Source organism: Salvelinus fontinalis, chromosome 17, assembly GCF_029448725.1.
Source record: "Salvelinus fontinalis isolate EN_2023a chromosome 17, ASM2944872v1, whole genome shotgun sequence".
NCBI lineage: Eukaryota > Metazoa > Chordata > Actinopteri > Salmoniformes > Salmonidae > Salvelinus > Salvelinus fontinalis.
In genome coordinates, this window is record NC_074681.1 from 4,685,424 (window position 1) to 4,698,332 (window position 12,909).

Genomic DNA, 12,909 nt, shown 5'->3' on the forward strand with positions numbered 1-12,909 from the left:
AGCTAACGGGGGGAAAGGAGATTTATCCATCCAAGCAGCCAAACCAGTCATGAGAACACAAAGTAGACAACTCCACAAGATCCTCCAGCTTGGGGACTGCAAATCAGGATTAAAAAAACAATTATTTCAATAATGGTAGAATATGAATAGAAATAGGATTTGGCTTAATATGGTCTTGGTAGATTGCATTGACGAGACATGCAGGTCTATTGTATTCAATAATATATTACAATAAAGTGCCAGTGGAGACTGTGGAAAGAACATGGGGCTGCCTGCATCCCAAATGGCACCCTGTACTATATAGTGCACTACTTTTGACTAGGACCCCTAGTGAACTATGTAGTGGATGAGGCACCATTAGGTACTCAGCTAGGGTGATAAAACTGGTCTGACATCATCAAGTCCGTTTATCTAAAGGTTATTGGCCAACGCTTGCTGGTCCTGTGCCTCAAGAAAAACACTCAGATTCTGTGGGTTCAGATGAGGACAATGGTAGGGCCTGTCCCTCGCTCCCTCTCTCCCTCGTGCCCACGCATGGCCCGAGATGTCACAGAAAGCACCAAAGACGGGATGGAGGGGTAGAGAGCGACACAGAGATGGAGGGGTGGAGAGAGAACAAACACATTGTTCTGGGTTGAGAAAAGGGGTATTGTGTGCAAGACAGATAGCCGTGGTGGGAGAAAGAGGAGAGGAGACAAAAGAACAGAGAGAGGTGAAAACCGTTATTTGTCAAACACCCCGAAAAATTCCTAACTGTTTGGGATAATCCATAAGAGTGTTTAGGGACTCTTGGAGCTCAGGAGGGAGGCTGTGCATTTCAGACAATTTCTCAGCACTGTTACCAGGCCTTCCCACTATCCCTCTCTCTCTGAACCACAAGCTAGTGAAACAACATCTCCATTTCATTTGAGGTCTGTGAACAGAGCTGAGCAGTGATGTCATTTGATGTGTCAGTTGCTTTTTCTTTACATTTACATGTAGCTACTCCATCAGGGATGTAGACATGTAGCTACTCCATCAGGGATGTAGACATGTAGCTACTCCATCAGGGATGTAGACATGTTGATACTCCATCAGGACATGTAGCTACTCCATCAGGGATGTAGACATGTAGCTACTCCATCAGGGATGTAGACATGTAGCTACTCCATCAGGACATGTAGATACTCCATCAGGGATGTAGACATGTAGCTACTCCATCAGGACATGTAGATACTCCATCAGGACATGTAGATACTCCATCAGGACATGTAGATACTCCATCAGGACATGTAGATACTCCATCAGGACATGTAGATACTCCATCAGGACATGTAGCTACTCCATCAGGGATGTAGACATGTAGCTACTCCATCAGGACATGTAGACATGTAGCTACTCCATCAGGGATGTAGACATGTAGCTACTCCATCAGGGATGTAGACATGTAGCTACTCCATCAGGGATGTAGACATGTAGCTACTCCATCAGGACATGTAGCTACTCCATCAGGGATGTAGACATGTAGCTACTCCATCAGGGATGTAGACATATAGCTACTCCATCAGGGATGTAGACATGTAGCTACTCCATCAGGACATGTAGATACTCCATCAGGACATGTAGCTACTCCATCAGGGATGTAGACATATAGCTACTCCATCAGGGATGTAGACATGTAGCTACTCCATCAGGGATGTAGACATGTAGCTACTCCATCAGGGATGTAGACATGTAGATACTCCATCAGGGATGTAGACATGTAGCTACTCCATCAGGGATGTAGACATGTAGCTACTCCATCAGGGATGTAGACATGTAGATACTCCATCAGGGATGTAGACATGTAGCTACTCCATCAGGGATGTAGACATGTAGCTACTCCATCAGGACATGTAGCTACTCCATCAGGGATGTAGACATGTAGCTACTCCATCAGGGATGTAGACATGTAGCTACTCCATCAGGACATGTAGATACTCCATCAGGGATGTAGACATGTAGCTACTCCATCAGGGATGTAGACATGTAGCTACTCCATCAGGACATGTAGATACTCCATCAGGGATGTAGACATGTAGCTACTCCATCAGGGATGTAGACATGTAGCTACTCCATCAGGGATGTAGACATGTAGCTACTCCATCAGGACATGTAGCTACTCCATCAGGGATGTAGACATATAGCTACTCCATCAGGGATGTAGACATGTAGATACTCCATCAGGGATGTAGACATGTAGCTACTCCATCAGGGATGTAGACATGTAGCTACTCCATCAGGGATGTAGACATGTAGATACTCCATCAGGGATGTAGACATGTAGCTACTCCATCAGGGATGTAGACATGTAGCTACTCCATCAGGGATGTAGACATGTAGCTACTCCATCAGGGATGTAGACATGTAGCTACTCCATCAGGACATGTAGCTACTCCATCAGGGATGTAGACATGTAGCTACTCCATCAGGGATGTAGACATGTAGCTACTCCATCAGGGATGTAGACATGTAGCTACTCCATCAGGACATGTAGCTACTCCATCAGGGATGTAGACATGTAGCTACTCCATCAGGACATGTAGCTACTCCATCAGGGATGTAGACATGTAGCTACTCCATCAGGGATGTAGACATATAGCTACTCCATCAGGGATGTAGACATGTAGATACTCCATCAGGGATGTAGACATGTAGCTACTCCATCAGGGATGTAGACATGTAGCTACTCCATCAGGGATGTAGACATGTAGCTACTCCATCAGGGATGTAGACATGTAGCTACTCCATCAGGGATGTAGACATGTAGCTACTCCATCAGGACATGTAGATACTCCATCAGGGATGTAGACATGTAGCTACTCCATCAGGGATGTAGATATGTAGCTACTCCATCAGGGATGTAGACATGTAGCTACTCCATCAGGGATGTAGACATGTAGCTATTCCATCAGGACATGTAGCTACTCCATCAGGGATGTAGACATGTAGCTCCTCCATCAGGGATGTAGACATGTAGATACTCCATCAGGGATGTAGACATGTAGCTACTCCATCAGGGATGTAGACATGTAGCTACTCCATCAGGGATGTAGACATGTAGCTACTCCATCAGGGATGTAGACATGTAGCTACTCCATCAGGGATGTAGATATGTAGCTACTCCATCAGGGATGTAGACATGTAGCTACTCCATCAGGACATGTAGACATGTAGCTACTCCATCAGGGATGTAGACATGTAGCTACTCCATCAGGGATGTAGACATGTTGATACTCCATCAGGACATGTAGACATGTAGCTACTCCATCAGGGATGTAGACATGTAGCTACTCCATCAGGGATGTAGACATGTAGCTACTCCATCAGGGATGTAGACATGTAGATACTCCATCAGGGATGTAGACATGTAGCTACTCCATCAGGACATGTAGCTACTCCATCAGGGATGTAGACATGTAGCTACTCCATCAGGGATGTAGACATATAGCTACTCCATCAGGGATGTAGACATGTAGCTACTCCATCAGGACATGTAGATACTCCATCAGGACATGTAGCTACTCCATCAGGGATGTAGACATATAGCTACTCCATCAGGGATGTAGACATGTAGCTACTCCATCAGGGATGTAGACATGTAGCTACTCCATCAGGGATGTAGACATGTAGATACTCCATCAGGGATGTAGACATGTAGCTACTCCATCAGGGATGTAGACATGTAGCTACTCCATCAGGGATGTAGACATGTAGATACTCCATCAGGGATGTAGACATGTAGCTACTCCATCAGGGATGTAGACATGTAGCTACTCCATCAGGACATGTAGCTACTCCATCAGGGATGTAGACATGTAGCTACTCCATCAGGGATGTAGACATGTAGCTACTCCATCAGGACATGTAGATACTCCATCAGGGATGTAGACATGTAGCTACTCCATCAGGGATGTAGACATGTAGCTACTCCATCAGGACATGTAGATACTCCATCAGGGATGTAGACATGTAGCTACTCCATCAGGGATGTAGACATGTAGCTACTCCATCAGGGATGTAGACATGTAGCTACTCCATCAGGACATGTAGCTACTCCATCAGGGATGTAGACATATAGCTACTCCATCAGGGATGTAGACATGTAGATACTCCATCAGGGATGTAGACATGTAGCTACTCCATCAGGGATGTAGACATGTAGCTACTCCATCAGGGATGTAGACATGTAGCTACTCCATCAGGGATGTAGACATGTAGCTACTCCATCAGGACATGTAGCTACTCCATCAGGGATGTAGACATGTAGCTACTCCATCAGGGATGTAGACATGTAGCTACTCCATCAGGGATGTAGACATGTAGCTACTCCATCAGGGATGTAGACATGTAGCTACTCCATCAGGACATGTAGATACTCCATCAGGGATGTAGACATGTAGCTACTCCATCAGGGATGTAGATATGTAGCTACTCCATCAGGGATGTAGACATGTAGCTACTCCATCAGGGATGTAGACATGTAGCTACTCCATCAGGACATGTAGCTACTCCATCAGGGATGTAGACATGTAGCTCCTCCATCAGGGATGTAGACATATAGCTACTCCATCAGGGATGTAGACATGTAGATACTCCATCAGGGATGTAGACATGTAGCTACTCCATCAGGGATGTAGACATGTAGCTACTCCATCAGGGATGTAGACATGTAGCTACTCCATCAGGGATGTAGACATGTAGCTACTCCATCAGGGATGTAGATATGTAGCTACTCCATCAGGACATGTAGCTACTCCATCAGGGATGTAGACATGTAGCTACTCCATCAGGACATGTAGCTACTCCATCAGGGATGTAGACATGTAGCTACTCCATCAGGACATGTAGCTACTCCATCAGGGATGTAGACATGTAGCTACTCCATCAGGGATGTAGACATGTAGCTACTCCATCAGGGATGTAGACATGTAGCTACTCCATCAGGACATGTAGATACTCCATCAGGGATGTAGACATGTAGCTACTCCATCAGGGATGTAGACATGTAGCTACTCCATCAGGGATGTAGACATGTAGCTACTCCATCAGGGATGTAGATATGTAGCTACTCCATCAGGGATGTAGACATGTAGCTACTCCATCAGGGATGTAGACATGTAGCTACTCCATCAGGGATGTAGACATGTAGCTACTCCATCAGGGATGTAGACATGTAGCTACTCCATCAGGGATGTAGACATGTAGCTACTCCATCAGGGATGTAGACATGTAGCTACTCCATCAGGACATGTAGATACTCCATCAGGGATGTAGACATGTAGCTACTCCATCAGGACATATAGCTACTCCATCAGGGATGTAGACATGTAGATACTCCATCAGGGATGTAGACATGTAGCTACTCCATCAGGACATGTAGATACTCCATCAGGACATGTAGATACTCCATCAGGACATGTAGATACTCCATCAGGACATGTAGATACTCCATCAGGGATGTAGACATGTAGCTACTCCATCAGGACATGTAGATACTCCATCAGGACATGTAGATACTCCATCAGGACATGTAGATACTCCATCAGGACATGTAGCTACTCCATCAGGGATGTAGACATGTATATACTCCATCAGGGATGTAGACATGTAGCTACTCCATCAGGACATGTAGATACTCCATCAGGGATGTAGACATGTATATACTCCATCAGGGATGTAGACATGTAGCTACTCCATCAGGACATGTAGATACTCCATCAGGGATGTAGACATGTAGCTACTCCATCAGGGATGTAGACATGTAGCTACTCCATCAGGGATGTAGACATGTAGCTACTCCATCAGGACATGTATATACTCCATCAGGGATGTAGACATGTAGCTACTCCATCAGGACATGTAGACATGTAGCTACTCCATCAGGACATGTAGATACTCCATCAGGACATGTAGATACTCCATCAGGGATGTAGACATGTAGCTACTCCATCAGGGATGTAGACATGTAGCTACTCCATCAGGACATGTAGATACTCCATCAGGGATGTAGACATATAGCTACTCCATCAGGGATGTAGACATGTAGCTACTCCATCAGGGATGTAGACATGTAGCTACTCCATCAGGACATGTAGCTACTCCATCAGGGATGTAGACATGTAGCTCCTCCATCAGGGATGTAGACATGTAGATACTCCATCAGGGATGTAGACATGTAGCTACTCCATCAGGGATGTAGACATGTAGCTACTCCATCAGGGATGTAGACATGTAGCTACTCCATCAGGGATGTAGACATGTAGCTACTCCATCAGGACATGTAGACATGTAGCTACTCCATCAGGGATGTAGACATGTAGCTACTCCATCAGGTTATTCAATCTGAACCAACATCAGGTTATTCAATCTGAACCAACATCAGGTTAGTTAATCTGGTCCAACATCAGGTTAATTCATCTGGTCCAACATCAGGTTAGTTAATCTGGTCCAACATCAGGTTAGTTAATCTGAACCATCATCAGGTTAGTTAATCTGGTCCACCATCAGGTTAGTTAATCTGGTCCAACATCAGGTTAGTTAATCTGGTCCACCATCAGGTTAGTTAATCTGGTCCACCATCAGGTTAGTTAATCTGGTCCAACATCAGGTTAGTTAATCTGGTCCAACATCAGGTTAGTTAATCTGGTCCAACATCAGGTTAGTTAATCTGGTCCACCATCAGGTTAGTTAATCTGGTCCAACATCAGGTTAGTTAATCTGGTCCACCATCAGGTTAGTTAATCTGGTCCACCATCAGGTTAGTTAATCTGGTCCAACATCAGGTTAGTTAATCTGGTCCAACATCAGGTTAGTTAATCTGGTCCACCATCAGGTTAGTTAATCTGGTCCACCATCAGGTTAGTTAATCTGGTCCAACATCAGGTTAGTTAATCTGGTCCACCATCAGGTTAGTTAATCTGGTCCACCATCAGGTTAGTTAATCTGGTCCACCATCAGATTAGTTAATCTGGTCCAACATCAGGTTAGTTAATCTGGTCCACCATCAGGTTAGTTAATCTGGTCCAACATCAGGTTAGTTAATCTGGTCCACCATCAGGTTAGTTAATCTGGTCCAACATCAGGTTAGTTAATCTGGTCCAACATCAGGTTAGTTAATCTGGTCCACCATCAGGTTAGTTAATCTGGTCCAACATCAGGTTAGTTAATCTGGTCCACCATCAGGTTAGTTAATCTGGTCCACCATCAGGTTAGTTAATCTGGTCCAACATCAGGTTAGTTAATCTGGTCCAACATCAGGTTAGTTAATCTGGTCCACCATCAGGTTAGTTAATCTGGTCCACCATCAGGTTAGTTAATCTGGTCCAACATCAGGTTAGTTAATCTGGTCCACCATCAGGTTAGTTAATCTGGTCCACCATCAGGTTAGTTAATCTGGTCCACCATCAGATTAGTTAATCTGGTCCAACATCAGGTTAGTTAATCTGGTCCACCATCAGGTTAGTTAATCTGGTCCAACATCAGGTTAGTTAATCTGGTCCACCATCAGGTTAGTTAATCTGGTCCACCATCAGGTTAGTTAATCTGGTCCAACATCAGGTTAGTTAATCTGGTCTAACATCAGGTTAGTTAATCTGGTCCACCATCACGTTAGTTAATCTGGTCCACCATCAGGTTAGTTAATCTGGTCCACCATCAGGTTAGTTAATCTGGTCCACCATCACGTTAGTTAATCTGGTCCACCATCAGACAGTCTATAGTGGAAACAGATTCTATAAATGGAAACCAGGTCTGCGTACCAAATGGAACATCAAGGCCCTGGTTGAAGGTAGTGCACTAGTCAGGGAGTTGGGTGCCATCGAGCACAAAACCAGAGCAGTACTCTGCCCTGCAGGCACATGTTCTGAGCCAGCTGCCCCTCAGTGAACACTGAACACCAGCTCCCTCTCCTCCCCCACCCTGCAACCCCACACCACTGTCCTGATACACTACCACAGAAGGAGGATATTCTACAGCTCACATTCTACTGTGCAAACATTAGCTGCTTCTTCATCTTCCTAGTTTCAGGTATTGTTTTATCAGAAGAGACAACCCAGAGACAGAGAGACAGATAACCCATGGACAGAGACAGACAACCCAGGGACAGCGACAGACAACCCAGGAACAGAGAGACAGACAACCCAGGAACAGAGAGACAGATAACCCAGAGACAGAGAGACAGATAACCCAGGGACAGAGAGACAGTCAACCCAGGGACAGAGACAGTCAACCCAGGGACAGAGAGACAGACAACCCAGGGACAGAGAGACAGATAACCCAGAGACAGAGAGACAGATAACCCAGGAACAGAGAGACAGACAACCCAGGAACAGAGAGACAGACAACCCAGGAACAGAGAGACAGACAACCCAGGGACAGAGAGACAGATAACCTAGGAACAGAGAGACAGTCAACCCAGGGACAGAGAGACAGTCAACCCAGGGACAGAGAGACAGACAACCCAGGGACAGAGAGACAGACAACCCAGGGACAGAGACAGACAACCCAGGAACAGAGAGACAGACAACCCAGGGACAGAGAGACAGACAACCCAGGAACAGAGAGACAGACAACCCAGGGACAGAGAGACAGACAACCCAGGAACAGAGAGACAGTCAACCCAGGGACAGAGAGACAGTCAACCCAGGGACAGAGAGACAGACAACCCAGGAACAGAGAGACAGTCAACCCAGGGACAGAGAGACAGTCAACCCAGGGACAGAGAGACAGATAACCCAGAGACAGAGAGACAGATAACCCAGGAACAGAGAGACAGTCAACCCAGGGACAGAGAGACAGTCAACCCAGAGACAGAGAGACAGTCAACCCAGGGACAGAGAGACAGTCAACCCAGGGACAGAGAGACAGTCAACCCAGGGACAGAGAGACAGTCAACCCAGGGACAGAGAGACAGTCAACCCAGGGACAGAGAGACAGTCAACCCAGGGACAGAGAGACATTCAACCCAGGGACAGAGAGACAGACAACCCAGGAACAGAGAGACAGACAACCCAGGAACAGAGAGACAGTCAACCCAGGGACAGAGAGACAGATAACCCAGGAACAGAGAGACAGACAACCCAGGGACAGAGAGACAGATAACCCAGGGATAGAGAGACAGACAGACAGACAACCCAGGACAGACAGACAGACAACCCAGGGACAGAGAGACAGATAACCCAGGAACAGAGAGACAGTCAACCCAGGGACAGAGAGACAGACAACCCAGAGACAGAGAGACAGTCAACCCAGGGACAGAGAGACAGATAACCCAGGAACAGAGAGACAGACAACCCAGGGACAGAGAGACAGATAACCCAGGGACAGAGAGACAGTCAACCCAGGAACAGAGAGACAGATAACCCAGGGACAGAGAGACAGTCAACCCAGGGACAGAGACAGTCAACCCAGGGACAGAGAGACAGACAACCCAGGGACAGAGAGACAGACAGACAGACAACCCAGGGACAGACAGACAACCCAGGGACAGAGAGACAGACAACCCAGGGACAGAGAGACAGTCAACCCAGAGACAGAGAGACAGTCAACCCAGGGACAGAGAGACAGACAACCCAGGGACAGAGAGACAGTCAACCCAGAGACAGAGAGACAGTCAACCCAGGGACAGAGAGACAGTCAACCCAGGGACAGAGAGACAGTCAACCCAGGGACAGAGAGACAGTCAACCCAGGGACAGAGAGACATTCAACCCAGGGACAGAGAGACAGACAATCCAGGAACAGAGAGACAGACAACCCAGGATCAGAGAACAGTCAACCCAGGGACAGAGAGACAGATAACCCAGGACAGAGAGACAGACAACCCAGGGACAGAGAGACAGACAACCCAGGGATAGAGAGACAGATAACCCAGGAACAGAGAGACAGACAACCCAGGGACAGAGAGACAGATAACCCAGGGACAGAGAGACAGACAGACAGACAACCCAGGACAGACAGACAGACAACCCAGGGACAGAGAGACAGTCAACCCAGGGACAGAGAGACAGACAACCCAGGGACAGAGAGACAGTCAACCCAGGGACAGAGAGACAGATAACCCAGGAACAGGGAGACAGACAACCCAGGGACAGAGAGACAGATAACCCAGGGACAGAGAGACAGTCAACCCAGGAACAGAGAGACAGATAACCCAAGGACAGAGAGACAGTCAACCCAGGAACAGAGAGACAGATAACCCAGGGACAGAGAGACAGTCAACCCAGGAACAGAGAGACAGATAACCCAGAGACAGTCAACCCAGGGACAGAGAGACAGATAACCCAGAGACAGTCAACCCAGGGACAGAGAGACATACAAGCTAGGGACAGACAACCCAGGGACAGAGACAGATAACCCAGAGACAGAAAACTCTGGGACAGAGACAGTCAACCCAGGGACAGAGACAGACAACCCAGGGACAGAGAGACAGATAACCCAGGGACAGAGAGACAGTCAACCCAGGAACAGAGAGACAGATAACCCAGAGACAGTCAACCCAGGGACAGAGAGACAGATAACCCAGAGACAGTCAACCCAGGGACAGAGAGACAGACAAGCTAGGGACAGACAACCCAGGGACAGAGAGACAGACAACCCAGGGACAGAGAGACAGACAACCCAGGGACAGAGAGACAGATAACCCAGGGACAGACAACCCAGGGACAGAGAGACAGATAACCCAGGGACAGAGAGACAGACATCCCAGGGACAGAGAGACAGACAACCCAGGGACAGAGAGACAGACAACCCAGGGACAGAGAGACAGACAACCCAGGGACAGAGAGACAGACATCCCAGGGACAGATACAGTATGTGTATAAATATCTCACATTCTACTGTGCAAACATTAGCTGATTCTTTCTTGTTTCAGGTATGAATTAAATATCAAAAAGAATATGTATAAAATCTGCCACAGTTTATTCATAATAGAAGTAGCAAGAAATGCTAGGAGAGGAAACCCACAAGGTGAAATTTAGAGAGAGCAAGAAAAGCCCCTGATGAACAGATGGGAAAGGGTAAGACAATGTAAATGTCCAGGCTGGCACAATGGAGCCCTTCTCCTCCCCTGCAGAAGCAGACTGACGCCGCAACACAGGTCGCATCGCAACCCCCTCACTTCCAAATGCACGCCACCAACACACGCTCACGTCGGAGTTACGTCCCAAATAGAATACTATTTCCTTACATAGTGCACTACTATTGACCAAGTAGAAGCCACATACAAACGAAGCAACCACCAAGTATGTCATCATGACACACACGTAACTAGAGCACACGCCACTCGGATTGTTATTACCGTGCACAGAATTCTAAAATCCATTTTACTCCCTGAAATGACCACGTGACCTTGGCTCTCTAAACTGACCTGCATCGTATTATAGTGGATGGAGTCCAGACTTCCTTCTACAGACTTTGTGGATTTTCATTGTCTAATGCAGGCTGGAAATGCATCTGTTTTGTTCTGCTCCATGAATCGTAAACCCTCTTTTGCATTTCATCACATCATACCAGGCGGCGTCCTTGTTTCGTCCTTGTTCTTCTGAATATACACAGAACATTGGAAATTGTGTTACACCGATATTTTGCATAAATTCATGTCTTGAGGAAATCCCATCTCTTGTTGCATTGTTTTGTTGCTTTCTACAGGGAACTTGGATTTGTGGGTGTTCATTTAACTCGGGTGAACTGTTGAGATGTAACCATGTATGGTTTACACATTGTTACATTGTGTACAGTAATATTTGAATAGTCAATAATTATAACTGACTGGAGATAAGTTAATAATGCTTCATGGGTTATTGGGTAAACTAGAATGAACCTCTTCAGTTCCAAGGATACAAACAATGTGAGCAATGTTAGGAGTTGACCTTGCCTCACATTTCTGCGAATCAGCTTCAGACCTCGATGGTGTAAGTCTACAAGAGGATGAACTGAGAAGTATGGGACCATATTATCTACACAACAGAAAAGTATGTGGACACCTCTTCAAATTAGTGGATCCGGCTATTTCAGCCACAACCATTGCTGACAGGTGTCTAAAATCGCGCACACAGCCATGCAATCTCCACAGACAAACATTGACCGTAGAATGGCCTTACTGAAGAGCTCAGTAACTTTAAATGTTTCCCAGTCATAGGATGCCACCTTCCCAAGTCAGTTCATCACATGTCTACCCTGCTAGAGCTTCCCTGGTCAACCGTAAGTGCTGTTACAGTGAAGTGGAAACATCTAGGAGCAACAACAGCTAGACCTTAGTTCCAGTGAAGGGAAATCTTAACGCTACAACATACAATGACATTCTAGACGATTTTGTTCTTCCAACTTTGTAGCAACAGTTAGGGGAAGGGTCTTTTCTGTTTCAGCATGACAATACCCCCGTGCACAAAGGGAGGTACATACAGAAATGGTTTTTCGAGATCAGTGTGGAAGAACTTGACTGACCTCAAACCCAATGAAAACCTTTGGGATGAATTGGAACACAAACTGCGAGCCAGGCCTAATCCCCCAACATCAGTACCGGACCTCACTAATGCTCTTGTGGCTGAATGGAAGCAAGTCTCTACAGAAATGTTACATCTAGTGGAAAGCCTTCCCAGAAGAGGGGAGGCTGTTATAGCAGCAAAGGGAGAACCAACTCCATATTAATGCCCATGATTTTGAAATGTTGGATGAGCAGGTATCCACATACTTCTGGTCATGTAGTGTAGACTCATAGGGCTCAGGTTAAAAGTAGTGCACTATATAGGGAGTATGGTGCCAATGACATTAAACCAAGTAGTGCACTATAATGGGGTGCAATTTGGGACACATCTGTATGGTAATGAAGCTGTGAGTGAGAGGTACTGAGGGTAGAGCTTTTTGTTTACTCCTGTGGACTCTATTCAAGTCA